The 20,972-nt window shown below is 50.9% G+C and overlaps 1 protein-coding gene across 1 annotated transcript in view; it reads left to right on the forward strand.

Annotated features, from left to right (window-relative positions):
- Positions 1-783: 783 nt before the first annotated feature.
- The window catches only part of LOC142258726 (uncharacterized), a 199,295-nt gene continuing 179,106 nt past the window's right edge, over positions 784-20,972 (forward strand). Inside the window, exon 1 of the mRNA XM_075331341.1 lies at positions 784-805. The gene's annotated coding sequence lies outside the window, so the exon portion shown is untranslated. The remainder of the gene's footprint in view (positions 806-20,972) is intronic.

Genomic DNA, 20,972 nt, shown 5'->3' on the forward strand with positions numbered 1-20,972 from the left:
TTTCTTTCACCTAGGCCTGTCAAAGTCACTTCAAATGTGATGTGGTCCCTAAAAAAATGGTTTTGTGAATTTTGTTGAAAAAATTGGGAAATTGCTGATGAACTTTGAACCCTTCTAACTTCTTAATCCAAAAAATTTTGTTTCAGAAATTGCGCTAATGTAAAGTAGACAAGTGGGAAATGTTATTTATTAACTATTTTGAGTGACAGAACTCTCTGGGTTAAGGGCATAAAATGAAAAGTTTGAAAATTGCAAAATTTTCATCAAATCTCCGATTTTTTTCACAAATAAAAGCAAAAAATATCGTTCTAAATTTATAACTATCATGAAGTACAATATGTCACGAAAAAACAATGTCAGAATCACGGGGATCCGTTGAAGCGTTCCAGAGTTATAACCTCATAAAGGGACACTGGTCAGAATTGCAAAAAATGGCCGGGCATTAAGTACAAAACTGGCTTCGTCCTTACGGGGTTAATCTAATCTAAGCTACTTGTTCAGATCTGCCTTCTAAACGCTCTTAACGTAGGGTGCACTGTATATTTCTATTCTCGAAACACTCTAGGCATGTTCTCTGTGCAAGCGCTGTGTAACATCCTATGACTAACGCAGCTTCAGCTGCCCATTAACATTTTGCATTCTAAACGTCTTTTACGTAGATTTCGTTGTACTCCGTATTCACGAAGCATCTTAAGTAAGTTTTTTGCTTAAACCAACGCAAGCTCTGTATGGGCTCAGGAATGACTTCCTCTTTATCTGAATACTTCCTGATTGCCGACGCCATGAGGGATCATGCACCACACTGGTAGGAAATGTGTTTTTAATATAATTTAATTGCACAGGTATAAATGTTTGTCCATGTTTGCTAGTTTTTTGTGACACCCACTGCCCCGATGAAGATACCATAGCGACACGCGTTGGGCCAGGTCCCCCCCCCTATATATTGGATAGGGAATCACCATGATAGCAACCTTTCTATTTATTGCTTTGCATCTGCTGTTTTGACTATTTGGTCATTAGGGACCAAATAGTCCCTAATGACTTAGGGAGGGCCTTAGGGAGTTTGACTGTTTGCTCTAACCAGTGCTCCTATGGAATAGTGATATTTCTGGTCCCTTATATTTGCTACAATTCTCTGGCTAAATTATGGTGATTCTGTTATAATGTGTTTATATTGTGGGAAGACTAAGGCTATGTGCGCTTTAAATCGCTGCAGAAATGTCCGTAGTGAAAGCCGATTCCATGCGCTCTGCCTGCAGCTCCTCCCATAGACAGAGCAGGAGCTGCCGGCAAAGCGCAGGAAAGAAGTGACATGTCACTTCTTTTTACGCAGCGCTTCGGCAGTAGCCGAAGCGCTGCACTCTTAAATGCCACGTGCGCACGGCCCCTGCACAATCTCCATAGACTGTGCAGGGGACGCAGGACGCATGCAGTTACGCTGCGCTACAAAGCGCAGCATAACTGCATGTATTTACGCAACGTGCACACATAGCCTTACCCTAGATTGGGTCTCATCATACCTCCCAACCGTCCCGGATTCTGCGGGACTGCCACGATTTTAGAGGTGTGTCCCACACTCCCGCGGCTCACAGCTGATGTCCCGGCTCCTCCCCTCAGTGGAGTGAATAAATTAAATTAAATTATCATCAGCTCTGGATTTTCGGGGCGGCCGGGACTCGAACTCGTGGAACTGTGAGTTCATAGTTTCAAAGGCAGCAGCTTTACCACTGAGCTACTGCCTGTAATGAAAGCAATAGGAAGATTTTGTTATCTTGACCTCAATACTGCAGGTGAGACACCAGAAGCAGATTATTCAGCTGTAAAGATGGATGGAGGGATAGAGGGAGGGATGGATGGATGATAGAGGGATGAATGGAGGGATGAATGGAGGGATAGAGGGAGGGATGAATGGAGGGATAGAGGGATGAATGGAGGGACAGAGGGAGGGATGAATGGAGGGATAGAGGCAGGGATGAATGGAGGGATAGAAGGAGGGATGAATGGAGGGATAGAAGGAGGGATGAATGGAGGGATAGAGGGATGAAGGGAGGGATGGAGGGATGAATGGACGGATAGAGGGAGAGATAGAGGGAGGGATGGATGGATGAATGGAGGGATGAATGGAAGGATAGAGGGAGGGATGGATGATGGAGGGATGAATGGAGGGATGAATGGAGGGATAGAGGGGAGGGGTGGATGAATGGAGGGATGAATGGAGGGATAGAGGGAGGGATGAATGGAGGGATGAATGGAGGGATAGAGGGAGGGATGGATGGATGAATGGAGGGATGAATGGAGAGATAGAGGGAGGGATAGAGGGATGAATGGAGGGATGATAGTGGGATGTATGGATGATAGAGGGATATATAGATACACGACAGATAATAGATAGAGATAGAATCATAGATAGAATCATAGAATCATAGATTGATAGAGAGATAGAATCATACATAGATAGATGGATAGATAGAATCATAGATAGAGAGATAGAATCATAGATAGATAGAATCATAGATAGAATCATAGATAGATGGATAGATAGATAGATAGATAGATACTGTATCTCAATGTAGGTGAAAGAGTCAGATTAATTTGTTCCCATAAAGAAATGGGGGTATTTCTCTGGAGGTTTCTATGTGGAGCTTAAAAAAATGCAGGAAAAAGCTTCTCTGTACAATAAAAACACTTAAAAACGCAGATTCCCATCTGAACCAAAAACGCATTAAATAATGGAGAAAAGGCAGAAAAAATGCAGCAAAAATGGAAAAAACAGAGAAGATTGTTATTGTGTAGTTTGGTGCAGACAGAAACAAAAAGAAACAGAATTTATGCAACGTGTGAACACGGATTGATAGGCACAAATAAGCAACATATCATATAGTGACACAGAAATATAAAAAACTTCTGACTGCTATAAATATGAATGAACAGTCCGGGGCATCTGCTGAATGACCCTTACTGCCAAATGGGTGTGGTTAGGGGTGTGGCTAGGGGCGTGGTCAAAATTTGTCGTGGCGCGCGCTGCATACTTTGCCACTCGTTCCTTTCTTAAAAAGTTGGGAGGTATGGTCTCATGTCTATTGTCTTGGTGTTTTTAACATGTCTGCACTGTGTTGTATCCTAAATGTGTGTTTTTTAACTTTTTGATATACTAATAAATCCTATATTACACTAGTTCATCCTGGAGTGAGTGCCTTTTGGTCAAGCGCTTTTTCTCTTTTGTATTACAAGGCTGCTGTGATTGGTCATTTTGTCCTGTTGAATTTGGGAGAGCTGTGCCAGGGGTCCTGGTTCATCTGGACCACCTATACGCATCAGGGCTTTATGGTGATGGGAGCGTGGATTGTTATTCTGTAGGTGAGACCGAAATGACAGTGCCCTCTTCAGAACTGCAAGGTGTAGAGGGAATCTGCCCAGCTCGGCCTGACAGACGCTGTTGGAGGTGCTTTGATGGACCTTGAGAAGGCACTTGCAACATTCCTGGTGGAATATTTATGTTGGGCTGGAATCCCACCTTGATCAATCTGGGTAAGCCCGGTTTTACACATCCTTCTTTTCGCCGGTTTGGCGGATGCGGCAAACTCCCGTACAGTGTAAATGTGACGCCCTGGACCCCAGGGGTCACAGGTACAACAACACCATACCGCTTACACACACCCCCACCCCCGGTGAGGACACAACCGTCACATGAAAGGGAGACCTGATGCCTCCCTCAGGGCAGGTAGGGCACACCAGGTGGGCGGAGCCAGGCGGAAAGGCACGCCCACCGAGGAGACTACTGTCCTGAGGCAGGAAGTTCAGAGGGCAGTTCTTAGGACAGTGAAAGTGACCGGAGGTGAGGAGGAAAACACGTCAGGCAGACAGATGGTGGTGGCCGTCTGCAGGAGTACCGGTACACAACCGGCGGAACCGTAGGGACCGGCTGAGGGTTGGAGCCCGCCGGACCTGAACCGGGGAGTCAGCCGTTTACTGGAGCACCAGAAAGCGGGTACTCAGACCCCGTCCTAGCGTAGAAACCACTAGGTTAGGCAAATTGACTGATTGCTGGCTGGACCTCATGGGTTCATCCACACCCAAGTCCCAACAGAAGGCAAAAGCCCACCGTTACCGAGTGAGTGCCACCACCAAGGGCCAAACACCCGACGGGCCAGTGCCTGCAGGCACAGAGGGCTCCTCCGGCAGCCAAACGCCGAGGTGCGGGCTACCACTGCCCAGGCAGGGGAGCCAAACACACACCAGAGGTGCAAGGGAAGAGGGGCCACCACCAACCCCACAGGGGACACCGGCAGACCTGACCAGATCCGAACTTTGGTTTACTACTGACTCCGTGTGTGGTTAATCGTGAGTACATCAGTGCCACCCGGGCATAGCACCGCAGCGCGGCCCCCTTGCACCGCGACCCTCCCAACGTTGCCTGTCCCTCACCACCGGGCCCCCGGGACCCACCTCCCCTGCCCACGGAGGGGCTAACACCAAGGCTGCGCCACAACACCGTCCTCCGGGAGCTCCACCATCATCTGCAGTGGTGGTGTACCATCTCACCACGAACCGTGGGTGACGTCACGACTCACCCAGCCACCACGCGGCCTTCCCGGCTGCGCACCCACCACCCGACACCGCCAGCCCTGCTAACAGAGCGACGTGGCCCCCGGTCCGGAGGAGCTCGAGCCACCGACAACCCGAGCCCGGACTCCAAGCGGCTCGGCCCGAGCAGCGGAGCAGCCGAGCCCCTCTCAGGGCGGTACACCTACAGTACAATGACAGCGCTGTAACTTCCGGATCACATGCTCCGGTCACATGACAACATGTGAGTGGCACTTGTCGCACTGCCACTGTACTGTATACACTACTGGCGTGCGCTGCATCCGCCATACCGGCGAAAAGCCGGATGTGTGAAATCGGGCTAAGTATGAGGGCCCCAGACTTCACTGCCGTACAGGAGGATTGGGGTGATGATGGAATTGAAGATTTTTAGCCAGACCCTCACTGGTGGCTTCAGATGATAGTTTCCGTCGAATGGCATAGCAATCTCTATTGCTTATTTGAAACTTCCTAACTGGTGAATTTCCAGGTCCAGGTAGGTGTATTTGTCCGTTCCTGTAAGAGCGCAGTTGTTTAAGACAAATGAAGGTGCTGGTCCAATCTTCATTTTTCTCTTCTGGAACTCTATGATGTTGGCCTCCTTTTAGGTTGATCAGTGGCGCACACGTAGAGCTGAATTTCTCCAAGATTTGTAGGTTGTCTTGGAGGCCTTTCTCAGTTGGTGACAGCAGCAGGAGGTCATCTGCATACAGCAAGAATTTCACCTGGGCGTCATGGAGTGTGAGACCTGGAGCTGTTGAAGACTCCAGAGCAGTGTACGGTCATTGATGGAGATATTAACCCCTTAATGACCGCGGGCAGTAATATTACGTCCTAGCGGTCATAATGTTACTGCCCGCGGTCTGCCGCCGGCAGCATGCCGCGATCAGCACACATCTGAGCTGATATTCACAGCTGAGATGTGCGCCTGCTATGCATGGGCAGAATCGTTATCTGCTCGTGCTGTTTAAAACCTTAAATGGCGCTGTTAATGTGTGACAGCGCCATTATAATTGCGATCGCGGTAAACTTTTACTTACCGCCCGATACCGGAAGTCACGTGACGTGATCACGTGGCTTACAGTAGTTGTCATGGTAGCACAGGGTCATGTGATGACTCCTGTACCTGCCATTAATTACTTTCAGTTTCTCTCGGGCTGTAGCCCAGTGAAGCAGAAAGTGAGCGTATCTGCTGTTTACAGCTGTGTAGCTGTGATCAGCAGATAGGGCAGAGCGATCGGATTGTTGATCGCTATAGCCCCCTAGGAAGACTAGTAAAGTAAAAAAAAAGTTTTAAAAAATTTAAGAAAAAAACCTAAAAGTTCAAATCACCCCCCTTTCGCCCCATTGAAAATTAAAGGGTTAAAAAATAAAAAATATACACACATTTCGTATCGCCGCGTTCAGAAACACCCAATCTATCAAAATATAAAATCAATTAATCTGATCAGTAAACGGCGTAGCGGCAAAAAAATTCCAAACGCCAAAATGACGTTTTTCTTGTCGCCACAACTTTTGCGCAAAATGCAATAACAGGCGATCAAAAAGTATCATCTGCGCAAAAATGGTACAGTTAAAAATGCCAGCTCGAGACTCAAAAAATAAGCTGTCACTGAGCCATAGATCCCGAAAAATGAGAACGCTACGGGTAACGTAATATTGCGTAAAACGTGCGCCACTTTTTTCAGACAAACTGCCGATTTTTTTTTTTTTTTTAACCCCTTATATAAAAGTAAACCTCTACATGTTTGGTGTCTATGCAATCTTTTTTTTGCAATTTTTTTGCATTTGGAATTTTTGTGCCGTTTTCCAGTACACTATATGGTAAAACTTATGGTTTCACATAAAAGTACAGCTCCTTCCGCAAAAAATGAGCCCTCACATGACCATATTGACTGAAAAATAAAAAGTTATGTCTCTCAGAAGAAGACTGGCGAAAAAAAAACGGAAAGCGAAAAATCGGCCAGTCGTGAAGGTATTAAAGAGCATTAAACTTAGGCTGCTTTCACACATCCAGTTTTTGCTGTGCGGCACAATTCGGCGCTTTACAGATAAAACGCAACCGTTTTTTTTTTGCCGCCGGTTGCGTTTTTTCCTCATAGACTTTTATTAGCGCCTGATTGTGCTGGATGGCTTTGCGTTCCGTCCGGTTTTTGCCAGATGCGGCATATTTACCGCATGCGGCGGCCGGATGGAACATTGCCTGGCACGTTTTTTGTCCGGCGAAAATAAACGCATCGCGCCGCATCCAGCCGATGCGCCGCGATTTCCAATGCATGCTTATGGATGCCAAAAACTGCATCCGGCCGCGGCATACTTTTTTTGCACTGCGCATGCTCAGTAGCCAGCCGCAACCTACACACAGACTCACTCACTCACCGATCACGGGCGCCTCGCTGCACGGCTGTCACACTGACTCACTCACTCACACTGACTCACTCACTCTCTCTCACCCACACTGACTCACTCACTCACTCTCACCCACACTGACTCACTCACTCACTCTCACCCACACTGACTCACTCACTCTCATCCACTCACCGATCACCGGCGCGGCGCTGCACGGCTGTCACAAAGCTACGGCAGCTTCTCCTGATTTGAAAAAGCCGGCCGCCCATTATTCAATCTCGTATTCCCTGCTTTCCCCACCCACCGGCGCCTATGATTGGTTGCAGTCAGACACGCCCCCATGCTGAGTGACAGCTGTCTCACTGCAACCAATCACAGCTGCCGGTGGGCGGGTCTATATCTTGCAGTAAATAAATAATTAAAAAAAAACGGCATGCTGTCCCCCCCAATTTTGATACCAGCCAGGGTAAAGACACACGGCTGAAGGCTGGTGTGACGGGGTATGCGACAGAGCAGTAATGGACACCAGACCGATGAACAATCCAACAAGATTTAATGAGGCAGGGAGCATAAAACATCCAATATCCAAATGGTTCTTTAGAGTCCACACAAAGGAAATAGATCCGGGGGCGCCACCCAGCAATCTGACGCCAAGGAGAATGCAACAGTCCTCAGATGCGTTCCCTAAATCCAGCAGCGTGGCAGCTGATCCTCAATGTCCAATCGTCCATGTATGAGCAAAAGGAGCTGGCCTTAGCCCAGGTCCTCGCCCTGCACCCAACAAAACATAACTAACTAACCTAACATGGGTCTCATTGTTCTTCTCTCCTGGGATCAGCCCCTAAGATGGGCCCAACTCCGCCCGGACATTTGATTGCATTTGATTCATGAATGGACTTTAGACTCCTGGCTCTGTTTTGTTTACCAAGTTGCTGACTGGAGAAGACCCATGCTGAGAAGAACAAACAATCCCCCACCAGTAGTACATACAGGACAGTCAAGGAGAGACAGACTCTTACACCATGAGCCCAGGCGGGGGAGGGACACGCTGTTACAATCCCTTCCCCTCTCAATTTGTGTACGGACTAGTGACCTCAACAGGTCGCTTGTCAAGTACACGTAAACATGGTGGACCTGACTCAGGGCTCCTCCTGTTTGGACAATCGATCTGCATTTTGAGTGTTGGCTCCAGGTTCTTTAGTGTATGATGAAGATGTTTGGTAGAATGTTCGGCTCCAGTTTGTTTCCTCTTTCACTTCAACTCTGCTTCCTGCACCCACAAATTGGCATTGTATATCTCCCACATCATTGCCTAGGAGAATGTCTGCAGGAAGGCCGCTCATCACACCGATTATGCATCGTTTTGCCCCAAAGCCATAATGCAGGGTTACACTTGCTCTTGGAATATATCTCTGAGTACCTCCAGCCAATTCAATTGCAATTCCTGGTCCCTTTTGAATTGCTTCTGGTTGAATTACTCGGGGATCTGCTATGGTGAGAAAAGCCCCAGTGTCACGAAAGCCAACAACTTTTTTGGTCATCCAGCACGACCAGCTGAAGCACTTTGTAAGTGCGAAACGGCCGTCGTCGGACGTGCATAGCGCTCCCTCCCCACCCACCTGCCCTGCACATGTAACCTCCAGATCCGAATAAACACGATTTTAACAGCAATAATCTGGTGAGTGCCATTCTCCTTCTATAATGGATGTTGCATCGTCTTTCTTCATGTGCACCCCAGATCTGCTCTGATTCATATTGCCGCATGGACTTGGTTGTTGTGTAGTGCGGAGTGGTGCCCCGGCTCTTTCTTCTCTACATATTGAACTTTTTTGGTCATCCAGCACGACCTCCTGTAGATGTTTACGCTGAAGATCATAAGAACGGGTGGCTGTGGCTCGCACTCCATAGACTCCTGGTAGGGAAGTCAACATATCAGAGTCACTTGGCAAATCATCAGGGCCTGAATCCAGCTCTTCTCCTACTGAGGGGGTCTGTAGATAATGGACAGGCAAAGGTGGTCTGCAGCTGTTCTGCCTCCGAACACCTGGACAGTGAGCTTGCAGATGACCAGGCTGCCCACATTGATAACATCTGCGCTGCGTCTCACTCCTTCCGGTTTGCCTTCTGGAGAAGTAGGTAGGAGACCTTGGTGACTGATAGGGAGGTGCAGGTGCTGGAGGTGGTTGTCGATTTGGAGGATGACTCCACGGGATAGATGGGCATGTGGCCCGCAGATGCCCGGGATGCCCACAGCTATAACATCTTCGCTCTTCTACTTTCTCTCCTCGTCGCATTCCAGAAAATGTGGTAGAAACAACTGGAGGCACATACACACGGGTATCCACATGAGGTGGTGATCTAGGAGGTTGAGGAACATTGGGCACTGAAGGACAAGGAACCTCTGGAGTTGAGGTGCTGGTCATTTTTGCTCCCTCTGCTAGCAGCTTCTTCCACTGAGGCTTGATAGTGAGTACCTCATCAGCTAGAGCGGCAGCTTGTTCCACTGTCTCTGGTCTCCTCTCACGCACCCATTCCCGGATCTCAGTAGGACACTTGGCATAAAACTGTTCTTTTAGGATGACCTGAAAGAAGGTCTGCCAAGTTAAGGCCCCCTCTCCCTCCAGCCAGCGATGGCATACTTGTTTCAGTATGTGGGCATACATTTTGAAACACACTTCCCCATCACAGGCTAACGTACGGAACTGAGTCCTATAAGTATCTGGGGTCACAGCATAATGTTCTAGAATAGTCTGCTTTATCTCCCCATACTCACAATTCCACTGAGGGTCCATAGCTCTATAGGCGTCGGCAGCTCCACCCTCCAAGAGGCCCACCAGGTGTCTGACTCGCTCTCTTTCTGAGACTTCCATTAAGGGTACGCTCACACGAGCGTGAAAATCGGACGAGTGCAATGCGAGAAATTCTCGCATTGCACTCTGACCAATGTCAGGCAATGAGGTTGAGCTGTTGGTCAGCTTTTCTCGCATCCAGATTCTGGATGCGAGAAAAGCGGCAGCATGCTGCGTTTTGCTGCTACCGCCGTATCTCTCGCACCCATTCAAGTGAATGGATGCGAGAGATACATCGGACTGCACTCGGATGTTATCCCTGTGCAGTGCGATATACGCACAGGCTGACAGTGGAGGAGATGGGGGGATTAACCCCTCCCTCTCCTCCGCAGCACCCGCACACAGCTTCACAGCTGTGACCCGATCGCAAGATCGGGTTACAGTCGCATGACACTCGGCTCAGGCTCGCAGCAGAGCCTGAGCCAGGGGGCATTAGCATATCGCATCCGATGCTCTCGCATTGGATGCCATACGCTCGTCTGAGTCCAGCCTAGTCGGCACTGATGCTCAAAGTCCTGGAAGAAGCCCTCCATGTCGCCTGCAGCTTCATTAAATGGCTTAAAGTCCTTGCGGGACATTCTGGAGAATTCCCTCATAGTTGGTGCTGTGGGTAAAGTTTGTCTGGAGCCTCTAGATTCTTCCACAGCAAACCTCCTCTCCAGCAATGCTGCCCTCTCTTGAGCTCTGCGAATAGCCTCCCTCTTATCTTCTATGGTGGCCTCATTTCCAAGCAGTGCCATCTCCTCCTCATACCACACAACCCATTGACTTTTTTGGGTATTTACCTCCAGCTCCCGTCTTTCCTCCCCTTGCTGTGGAAATCCTTCCTCGGTGCCATCTTGCAGGAAAGCTCCTTCCAAAGCCTCAATTAGTTGCTCCTTGGAGAGTCCTTTGAAGCCAACTCCTAATTCACGGGCCTTTGTTTTGAGGTTCAACATAGTCCAGTTCCTGTATCCTGAGGTTCTGGTTTGACGTTGATGGGCCATTGTCCTCCATTTCTTCTGCTCTGATCCCGCCGCTGCCAACCAGTTTGTGACGGGGTATGCGACAGAGCAGTAATGGACACCAGACCGATGAACAATCCAACAAGATTTAATGAGGCAGGGAGCATAAAACATCCAATATCCAAATGGTTCTTTAGAGTCCACACAAAGGAAATAGGTCCGGGGGCGCCACCCAGCAATCTGACGCCAAGGAGAATGCAACAGTCCTCAGATGCGTTCCCTAAATCCAGCAGCGTGGCAGCTGATCCTCAATGTCCAATCGTCCATGTATGAGCAAAAGGAGCTGGCCTTAGCCCAGGTCCTCGCTCTGCACCCAACAAACATAACTAACTAACCTAACATGGGTCTCATTGTTCTTCTCTCCTGGGATCAGACCCTAAGGTGGGTCCAACTCCGCCCGGACATTTGATGGCATTTGATACATGAATGGACTTTAGACTCCTGGCTGTCTTGTTTACCAATTTGCTGACTGGAGAAGTCCCATGCTGAGAAGAACAAACAATCCCCCACCAGTAGTACATACAGGACAGTCAAGGAGAGACAGACTCTAAAGGTGGTGTCACACACAGCGACGACGACAACGACGTCGCTGCTACGTCACCATTTTCTGTGACGTTGCAGCGACGTCCCGTCGCTGTCGCTGTGTGTGACATCCAGCAACGAGCTGGCCCCTGCTGTGAGGTCGTTGCTCGTTCCTGAATGTCCTGCTTCATTTTTTCGTCGTCGCTCTCCCGCTGTGAAGCACACATCGCTGTGTGTGACAGCGAGAGAGCGACGAAATGAAGCGAGCAGGGAGCAGGAGCCGGCGTCTGGCAGCTGCGGAAAGCTGTAACCACTGTAAACATCGGGTAACCAAGGGAAGACCTTTCCTTGGTTACCCGATATTTACCTTCGTTACCAGCCTCCGCCGCTCTTGCTGCTAGTGCCGGCTCCTGATCTGTGCACATGTAGCTGCAGTACGCATCGGGTAATTAACCCTATGTGTACTGTAGCTAGGAGAGCAAGGAGCCAGCGCTAAGCAGTGTGCGCGGCTCCCTGCTCTCTGCACTGTGACAGGTAGCTGCAGTACACATCGGGTTAATTAACCCGATGTGTACTGTAGCTAGGAGAGCAAGGAGCCAGCGCTAAGCAGTGTGCGCGGCTCCCTACTCTCTGCACATGTAGCGACGTTATGATCGCTGCTGCGTCGCTGTGTTTGACAGCTAAGCAGCGATCATAACAGCGACTTAGAAGGTCGCTGTTATGTCACAGAAAATGGTGACGTAACAGCGATGTCGTTGTCGCTGTCGCTATGTGTGAACCCAGCTTTACACCATGAGCCCAGGCGGGGGAGGGACACGCTGTTACAGCTGGTATTCTCAGGATGGGGAGCTCCATGTTATGGGGAGCCCCCTAGCCTAACAATATCAGCCAGCAGCCGCACAGAATTGCCGCATCCATTAGATGTGACAGTTCTGGGACTCTACCCGGCTCTTCCCGATTTGCCCTGGTGCGTTAGCAATCGGTGTAATAAGGAGTTAATGGCAGCAACCCATAGCTGCCACTAAGTCCTAGATTAATCATTGCAGGCGTCTATGAGACACCCCCAATGATTAACCTGTAAGTGAAAGTAAATAAACACATACACCAGAAAAAATACTTTATTTGGAATAAAAGACAAAAAAAAACCCTTTTTCACCATTTTATTAAAATCCCCAAATACCCCTCCAGGTCCGACGTAATCCACAGATGTCCCACGACGATTTCAGCTCTGCTACATGAAGCTGACAGGAGCGGCAGTAAAACACTGCCGCTCCTCGGAGCTCCACGCAGCAACTGAAGGGAGTCGCTCTGTCAGCAGTGACGTCACTGAGGTAGTGCCGGGGTGTGCGGTGATGATGATGATGAGTGTGGGAGTGCCGGGGTGTGCGGTGATGATGATGAGTGCGGGAGTGCCGGGGGGTGTGCGGTGATGATGATGAGTGTGGGAGTGCCTGCATGTGCGGTGATGATGGGGTCTCTCCCTCTCTCTTAGCTTTAAAAAAAAAAGGGATCTGTTTTTTTTACCGGATCCATCCCATCAGTTTTTACACACTCTGAGACGGATCCGTTGCATCAGGCGCAAACCAGATTGTGCCTGATTGCAAAAAACGGATGTGTGAAAGCAGCCTTAGGCTGCAGCCCTGTCTCACTCCTCGGCTCTGCTGGAAATAAGCCATTAATCTACCGTTCACACTGCAGAGGTTCTCGGTGTAGGAGCTTTTGATGACATCATAGAACTTTCCTACTATTCCGCTCTCCAGAAATTTTAAGAACAAGCCCGGGTGCCACACGGAGTCAAAAGCCTTTTTAAAGTCCACAAAACAGGTGTATAACTTCACGTACTTTGTTTTGTGGATGTGGCTCTGAATGAGACTGTGCAGGGTGTAGATGTGATCCGTGGTGCGGTGGTTTGGCACGAACCCTGGTTGGCTCTTGCTGAGGACATTGTGCTCGGTGAGGAAACTGAGGATCCTCTTGTTCAGGAGGCTGGTGAACAGTTTTCCCAGGTTCCTGCTGACACGTCTTCCTCTGTAGTTAGCAAGGTCACACCTGTCCCCGCTCTTGTGGATGGGTGTGATGAGGCCTTTGCTTCCAGGTACGAGGGAAGAAGCCGGCACTCAGCACAATATTGAACATTTAACCAGAGGTGTATCTAGGCTTTCTGGCACCCGGGGCAAGAATCCTGTCTGGCGCTTCCCCCCCCCCCCCTGCAGTTTGCGTAGTTCTCATGTGACTGGTAATTCATATATGATTTGCACACTTAGTCATTTGCTGACCAGCTGCTCTTCATAAGGCTGCGTGCCCACGATCAGTGTTTGCAGTGTTTTGGACGCAGCATACATCAGCTGCGTCCAAAACACTGCGTTGTACAGTACAAAAACACTGGATGGATTTCTATAAATCCCGTGCCCACTGGGCTTCTTTTTTCCGCAGCAAATACTGACCTGCGGAGCGTCTTTCATGACCGCAGCATGTCAATTGTTTGCTGCGGATTTGCATGCGTCCTCCGTAGGGAGAACAAACGAGAGACCGCAGCGCACTGAACCCTGATCATGGGTACAAGCAGCTGCGGTCTCCTGCGTTCTCCTGTGGAGGAAACACGCGGCTCCGCCGGTCAGGACTCGCTGCGTTCTGACGTTATGAACGTAGCGAGTCCTGATTGTGGCCACATACCCTAACTCTCTCAATCTTCACTGAAAAACAGAAGTAGAAAAAGAAGCCAATTGTCACATGACTAAATATGAGACTTGCATATGAGAGGAGTGGCCATATGATGATGGCAGGGAAAACGAGCGGAGCTGAATCCTGACAGTACGTAATCCTGATATTATACGCTGTTAGGATTGGGCTACACTGCTTAATTTTTATTTTTTATGATGAAAGTCTGCAGTCACTCTAGGTGATTGCAGGCTTCTAAATTCTCACATCTCATGCTCTGCACACTTTTAGGATTCTCCCATGCCAGTGGCAAGAGTTGACGGTTACGTGAGCACAAGTATGCCAGGTACTGAACATCCGTCTGTCATGATGTATGTGCTTTTCTCCATCCCATATTTTTTGTATAAGATGCCATGTGATGTATTTTACCTTCTCACTGTATTTGCTGTAATACTATGTCAGGATGGGATGTAACTTTCCTTTGGTTGTACTTACTGAACACTTTGAAATGTCTTGGGATGTAAGTACCCATACCTTCCCCCCATCTCCTGTGTCTCTGGGCCCATAATGCAATTATCTCTTGTCCACACAGCCAGGGGAACTTCCCATTGTTTCGTAAGCAGTGGATAACGCCAACTACACAAACCTGTAGAGATCTCGGAGCCAACCTTCTAGAATCTTCTAGTGGGCCCAACCATTGCATAGACCCCTACCCTTGAGGGGCGGGCCCACGAGCTCAGACAATACACTCCTGTTTCTAAGTGCAGTTGGGAGCTGAGTTTTGAAGAGGAAGAGAGCGAGATCTGATTCTGCGGACAGATCTCGCCGTCCAGTGGATTGTGTGGGATTTCTGGTACTCTGAAAAGGACTATTACGTCATGATCTGGCACTTTGGAATATCGGGAGGTGCCCCCGAATCTGTTTTATTTGGACTTGTCGTGTGCTGTTCCTGTATTCCTGATAGTAAACCTGTTGGATCATCCTCGGCCTGTTGTCTATCCTTGCTCTGCTGTACACACCGTGTCATTGATTAGCATGGGAGCAGATGTGCAGGACCCAGCTGCGGCCACTATCAGAAGACAGAGCAGATCTGGAATTGAGCATTCTGGCCGTCTGCTGCTGTTGTCGACAATTAGAGGGAACTTGTCAGGTGCAATATGCAGAGATAACCACGAGCAGTCCTGGATGGATATTGCTCACCCCTGCCTAACCCTCCCTGTGTACACTAGCATAGATAAAACATCTTTAGAAATACTTTTTCTATAGATCTGTTTATCTTATGAGATAAAGCCGCCGCCGCCCGACACTGGATTCCGGCTCAGTGCCCATATTCCCGCAGTTTCAGTCATGCGCACTATGAAGCCAGATGTACGCGTCCCGGCTTCAAACTGAAGTAGAGTGCATGACAAACTCCGGGGTCATACGCACTGAGCCGAAATCCAGTGTTGGACGGCGATGGCAGCGGAGAGGTGAGTGAGATCCTCTGATGCTGCACATTCATTAGCATGATTAGTACGCCCTCAAGGGCGTACTAACATGCTAATGGTGCCAACTAGCAAGGGAAGTAAAATCCTTGGGACTAGTCCCCGCGCTCATTAGCATATGATAAACGATATTTAGAAATCCTTTTTCTAAAGATCCCTTTATCTATGCTAGTGTATACAGGGACAGTTAGGCAGGGATTAGCAATATACACCCAGAACGGCTCGTGGTTCTGGGTGTATATTGGACGTGATAGGTTCCTTTTAAAACAGCCAATTGGCGAGGGTGCCAGGTGCTGAACCCTGGCCGATCAGACACACTGGCCATATACAGCACAAAGCCATGACACAAATTGTATACTGCACACAGTCTTAACACACTGATCATATTGTATACTGCACACGACACACATTGGCCATATACAGTACACATGTATTGGATATACTGTATACAGCACTTACACCATGTACACAGCAGTCACACCCCATAAACAGAACTCACACACGCCGTATACAGCACTCATGCTGTACACAGCACTTACACCTGGTATAAAGCATTCATGCGCCCCGTAGACGGCACACACGCGCCCAGTATACGGCACACAATCGCCCAGTATACGACACACACGCGCCCCGTATACGGCACACACGCGCCCCGTATACGGCACACACGCGCCCCTTATACGGCACACACGCGCCCCGTATACGGCACACACGCGCCCCGTATACTGCACACACGCACCCCGTATACGGCACACACGCGCTCTGAATTCGGCACACACACGCCTAGTATATGTGGCGCCCTGGACAAGCCAGGGGCCACAGGTAACAGCACCAACACACCCTACACTCCGGTCAGGCACACCAAAGCCAGACACAAAACCCTTGTTGCCTTCCACCAGGGGCTGATGTCCACACCAGGGGGTGGGCCAGGAGGTTGGTCTCCACCCACCGAGGAGTTCACAGTCCTGGAGGCGGGAAAACTTGCAGATAGAGTTTGGAGGAGAGAGAGAGAGGAAGTGAGGTGGTAGTAGAGCAGACTGAAGTTGGTCCGGGTGTGTGGCCCGGACGGAGCAGCAAGGTTGGCAGACGGTGGTGACCGTCTGCAGGAGAGGCCGATTGGAGCTTGCCGTAAGGACCGTGGACGGGCGGTGGCCCGGCGATACCGGACCGGTATGCAAAGAGGAGCCAGCACCATCCGGCAGGGGCTTACGGACCCCGACAAGGCTAGGAGTCGCCGTGAATTTGTCAAATCCGTTAGCGAAGGGAACCTCCTGGGTTTCCCAGCAGTCAAGACCCGATTGAAGGTAACAGTCCACACCGTGAAGGGGAGCACAGCCACCGCCAAGGCTACCGTTCCCAGGGCCAGCGCCTGCGGGCAAAAGGGGCTCCTTCAGAACCCATCCAAGCTGGGGGAGCGGGTTACCGGTGGGAACTCATTGGAACCGTACACACTACATAGGTGCAGGGAAAGGCAGTCACCATCAACCTGCCCGGGGAGAGAACAACCGCAGCCGTCTGTGGGACCCGTCCATCCAGCCGTATGTTTTACCGAGAACTGTGTCCTCATCATTGGTTGAGTGAGTACCACCGTGCCGTGTGGCACAGCACTGCCCCTGTGACCCTGCACCTCACCAGGCCCTGTAACCCGCCTGCCATTCACCTCCAACCCTCCTCGGGCCTCGGGACCACCAACCCCCTACCCACGGAGGGGAGAACTAAAATCCAAGCTGCTCCCTGTCATCGCTCCCGGGATCCCCGTCCAGAGCAGCGGTGGTGTCACAACCTCACCACAACCGTGGGTGGCGTCACGGACAATCAATCCCCAACCCAATCATCCCCCCTCTTTCACTCACGCGCGAGGAGCGCCGCTCGAGACCCCGGGATCTGGCCCACCGCTCGAGCCACCACCGAGCAGTAGTAGCAGCAGTAGCCGGACCCGAGCAGTAGGGGTGAGCGCAGCGTCATCATCCTACTCCTCGCCCGCGACAACTTGGCATCACGAACAGGATCTTACCGCTCTGCCGTCTGGTAGAGGTGCGCCTTGTTACCGCCGGAGGTGTCCGGCCGAAAATTTTCAGAAGCCGCCATCTTGGGCGCGAAAAGTCCCCGCTCGAGTGTCTCCTCGAGCAGTGGAGGCGCGAAGGCCTAAACCCCGCCTCTGTAGAGGAGGAGCCGGAAAGAGGCTAAGGGAGACGGAAACAAGATGTCTGCGCCCGACGGAGCCGCTGGAGGAGTGGCGGTCACAGCCGCAGCGGCACCCGTAGATGGGAACGGGCCCGCCCAGGTCCCGGCCGCGCTGGCGGGGGACGCCGTGGCCCCAGCTCTCGCCCAGGTGATGCAGTTTTCCTTGCCCTATGTGCCCGGGGCTGCCTGGCTGCCGCAGTACGATGGGAAACCTGACGCCTTGCAGGTCTTCCGGAAGAAGCCTAGTCCGCTACTAGAACTGTACCCCCTGACGGATAAGCAACGTGCAGCGCTAGTGCTGGGGCAGCTAACCGGCGCGGCTGAGCAGGAGGCGGAGACCTGGGCCGAGGGGGACCGGTGCTCTGTAGGCACCATCTTTGAGAAGCTGCAGACTGCCTTTGAGACTCGTACCGAAGCCGAGTTGTGGATGCAGTTTTACCAATGCTGGCAACGGCCTACGGATAGTATTCGTGACTATGCCTTGTGGCTACAAAGTGCCCTCCGCACACTGAAGCGTGTGGACACCATCAACAGCGCGGACAGTAACAAAATGTTAAGCGAGCAGTTTGTGCAGGGGATGAGGTTATCGGAGGACCGTAAACAACTTCGGTTGTGGGCCCTGGAACACCCTGATGTGGACTTTGCTGTGTTAAAGGAACGGGCCATTAAAGCTCTGCAACCCCCAGCATCGGAAGTTCCGGAGCCAGTTGAGACGGCTCCCATCGTGGTGGCCCCTGCCCTACCAGCAGCTCCAGCACCTGCAGCCCCAAATGGAACGATGAAAGAACTAACTACCCAGGTCCGCCGCATGGATGGAGACCTCGCCAAGATCCTCGCAGCACTTCAGCCCCCGGCAAAGATGCAGCTCGCCGACCGCCCTGAGGACGTCCCTTGGATGCAGCGGAGGAGGGCCAATGACTCACGGTATGGACCCCCGATTTGTTACAGGTGCAGTTGTGTCGCCCTGGACAAGCCAGGGGCCACAGAGCACAACACCTACACACCCCACACTCCCTGCAGGCACATCAAGGTCAGACACAAAACCCTTGTTGCCTTCCTCCAGGGGCTGATGTCCACACCAGGGGGTGGAGCCAGGCGGTTGGTCTCCGCTCACCGAGGAGTTCACAGTCCTGGAGGCGGGAAAGACAGGCAGTCTAGTTTGGAGGAGGAAGTGGAAGGAGGTGAAGTAGAGCGATAGAGTTTGGAGAGGAAAGAGTTCAGTTTTGACAGTGAAAGTGGAAAGAGTAAAGTGACAGCTAAAGAGCCTGAAGTTGGTCCGGGTGTGTGGCCCGGACAGAACAGCAAGGTTGGCAGACGGTGGTGACCGTCTGCAGGAGTGGCCTATCGGAGTTTGCCGTAAGGACCGTGGTGGCCCGGCGGTACCGGAGCGGTACACAAGGAGAAGCCAGCACCATTGGCAGGGGCTTTTCGGACGCCAGCAAGGCTAGGAGTCGCCGTGAAGTTCCGAATCCGTTAGTGAAGGGGACCTCCGGTTTTCCAAACAGTCAAGTCCCGACAGAAGGCAACCGTCCAACCGTGAAGGGGAGACACCGCCACCGCCAAGGGCAACCGTTTCCCAGGGCCAGCGCCTGCAGGCAAAAGGGGCTCCTCCGGCCCATATCCAGGTCGGGGAGCGGGTTACCGGTGGGAACCCATCGGAATCAACATAGAACATAGGTGCAGGGAGAGACAGTCATCACTAACCTGCAGGGAACAACAACACAGCAGCCGTCCGAGGGACCCGTCCATCCAGCCGCTTGTTTTACCGTGGGACCCTATATAACAAGAAAAAACAGCATAAAAACAACCTCCACTCAAAAATATTATGTATTGCAAAGTGTGCACAGTACCAACATTCCAAGCTGTACTATTGAAAAAATGAGATTTTTGGCAAAAAATTGCAATTTTTCGAGCCACCCCGCCAACGTCACGGCAAATCTCCTGGGGCAGTCCTAACACTAAAATATTTTTATTTAAAGTGTGCCATGTGGCCTCACATATGCAAAATTAGGACTGCACAGCACGTACCTTGTGCTTTTCAGTCACCGTCTCCATGACTGATTCATGGTTGTGGGCGGGACAGGCCCGAGCACATGCTGCTTAGAATAAATAGCCAGTGGACGGGGTTGGATGGCAAGTGTGAACAGCCACCAACCGCCAAAAATCAGGACAGATGGAAAAATAAACATGAGGTGCACTGCAAGATGAGAACCAACTGGGACCCTATATAACAAGAAAAAACAGCATAAAAACAACCTCCACTCAAAAATATTATGTATTGCAAAGTGTGCACAGTACCAACATTCCAAGCTGTACTATTGAAAAAATGAGATTTTTGGCAAAAAATTGCAATTTTTCGAGCCACCCCGCCAACGCCATGAATCAGTCATGGAGACGGTGACTGAAAAGCACAAGGTACGTGCTGTGCAGTCCTAATTTTGCATATGTGAGGCCACATGGCACACTTTAAATAAAAATATTTTAGTGTTAGGACTGCCCCAGGAGATTTGCCGTGACGTTGGCGGGGTGGCTCGAAAAATTGCAATTTTTTGCCAAAAATCTCATTTTTTCAATAGTACAGCTTGGAATGTTGGTACTGTGCACACTTTGCAATACATAATATTTTTGAGTGGAGGTTGCTTGTTTTACCGTGAACTGTGTCATCATCATTGGGCTGAGTGAGTACCTCCGTGCCGTGCGGCACAGCGCTGCCCCTGCGACCCTGCACCTCACCAGGCCCCGCAACCTGCCTGCCATCCACTCCTACCCCATCACCGGGCCCCGGGACAACCAACCCCCTACCCACGGAGGGGAGAAATAACAACAAAGCTGCTCCCTGTCACCGCTCCCGGGATCCCCGTCCAGAGCAGCGGTGGTGTCCACACAATCACCACAACCGTGGGTGGCGTCACGGACAATATCCCCAAAACCAAACCACCCCTTTTCACTCACGGGCGAGGAGCGCCGCTCGAGTCCCCGGGATCCGGCCCATCGCTCGAGCCACCGAGCAGCAGCAGCCGCAGAGCAGCGGCAGCCGGACCCGAACAGTGGGAGAGCGCGGCGTCCCCTCCTCCGTCCGCGACAACTTGGCGTCACGAACAGGATCTTACCGCTCTGCCGTCTGGTAGAGGTGCGCTTGTTACCGCCGGAGGTGTCCGGCCAGAAAATTTCAGAAGCCGCCATCTTTGGCGCGAAAAGTTCCCGCTCGAGCGTCTCCTCGAGTAGTGGAGGCGCGAAGGCCAAAACCCCGCCCCGATAGAGGAGGAGCCGGAAAGAGGCTAAGGGGGACGAAATGGCGGCTGGTCGCATGTGAGCGCGGCTATAGAAGCAGGGACGCCAGG

This window comes from Anomaloglossus baeobatrachus (assembly GCF_048569485.1).
Source record: "Anomaloglossus baeobatrachus isolate aAnoBae1 chromosome 3 unlocalized genomic scaffold, aAnoBae1.hap1 SUPER_3_unloc_3, whole genome shotgun sequence".
In the NCBI taxonomy this organism is placed as follows: Eukaryota; Metazoa; Chordata; class Amphibia; order Anura; family Aromobatidae; genus Anomaloglossus; species Anomaloglossus baeobatrachus.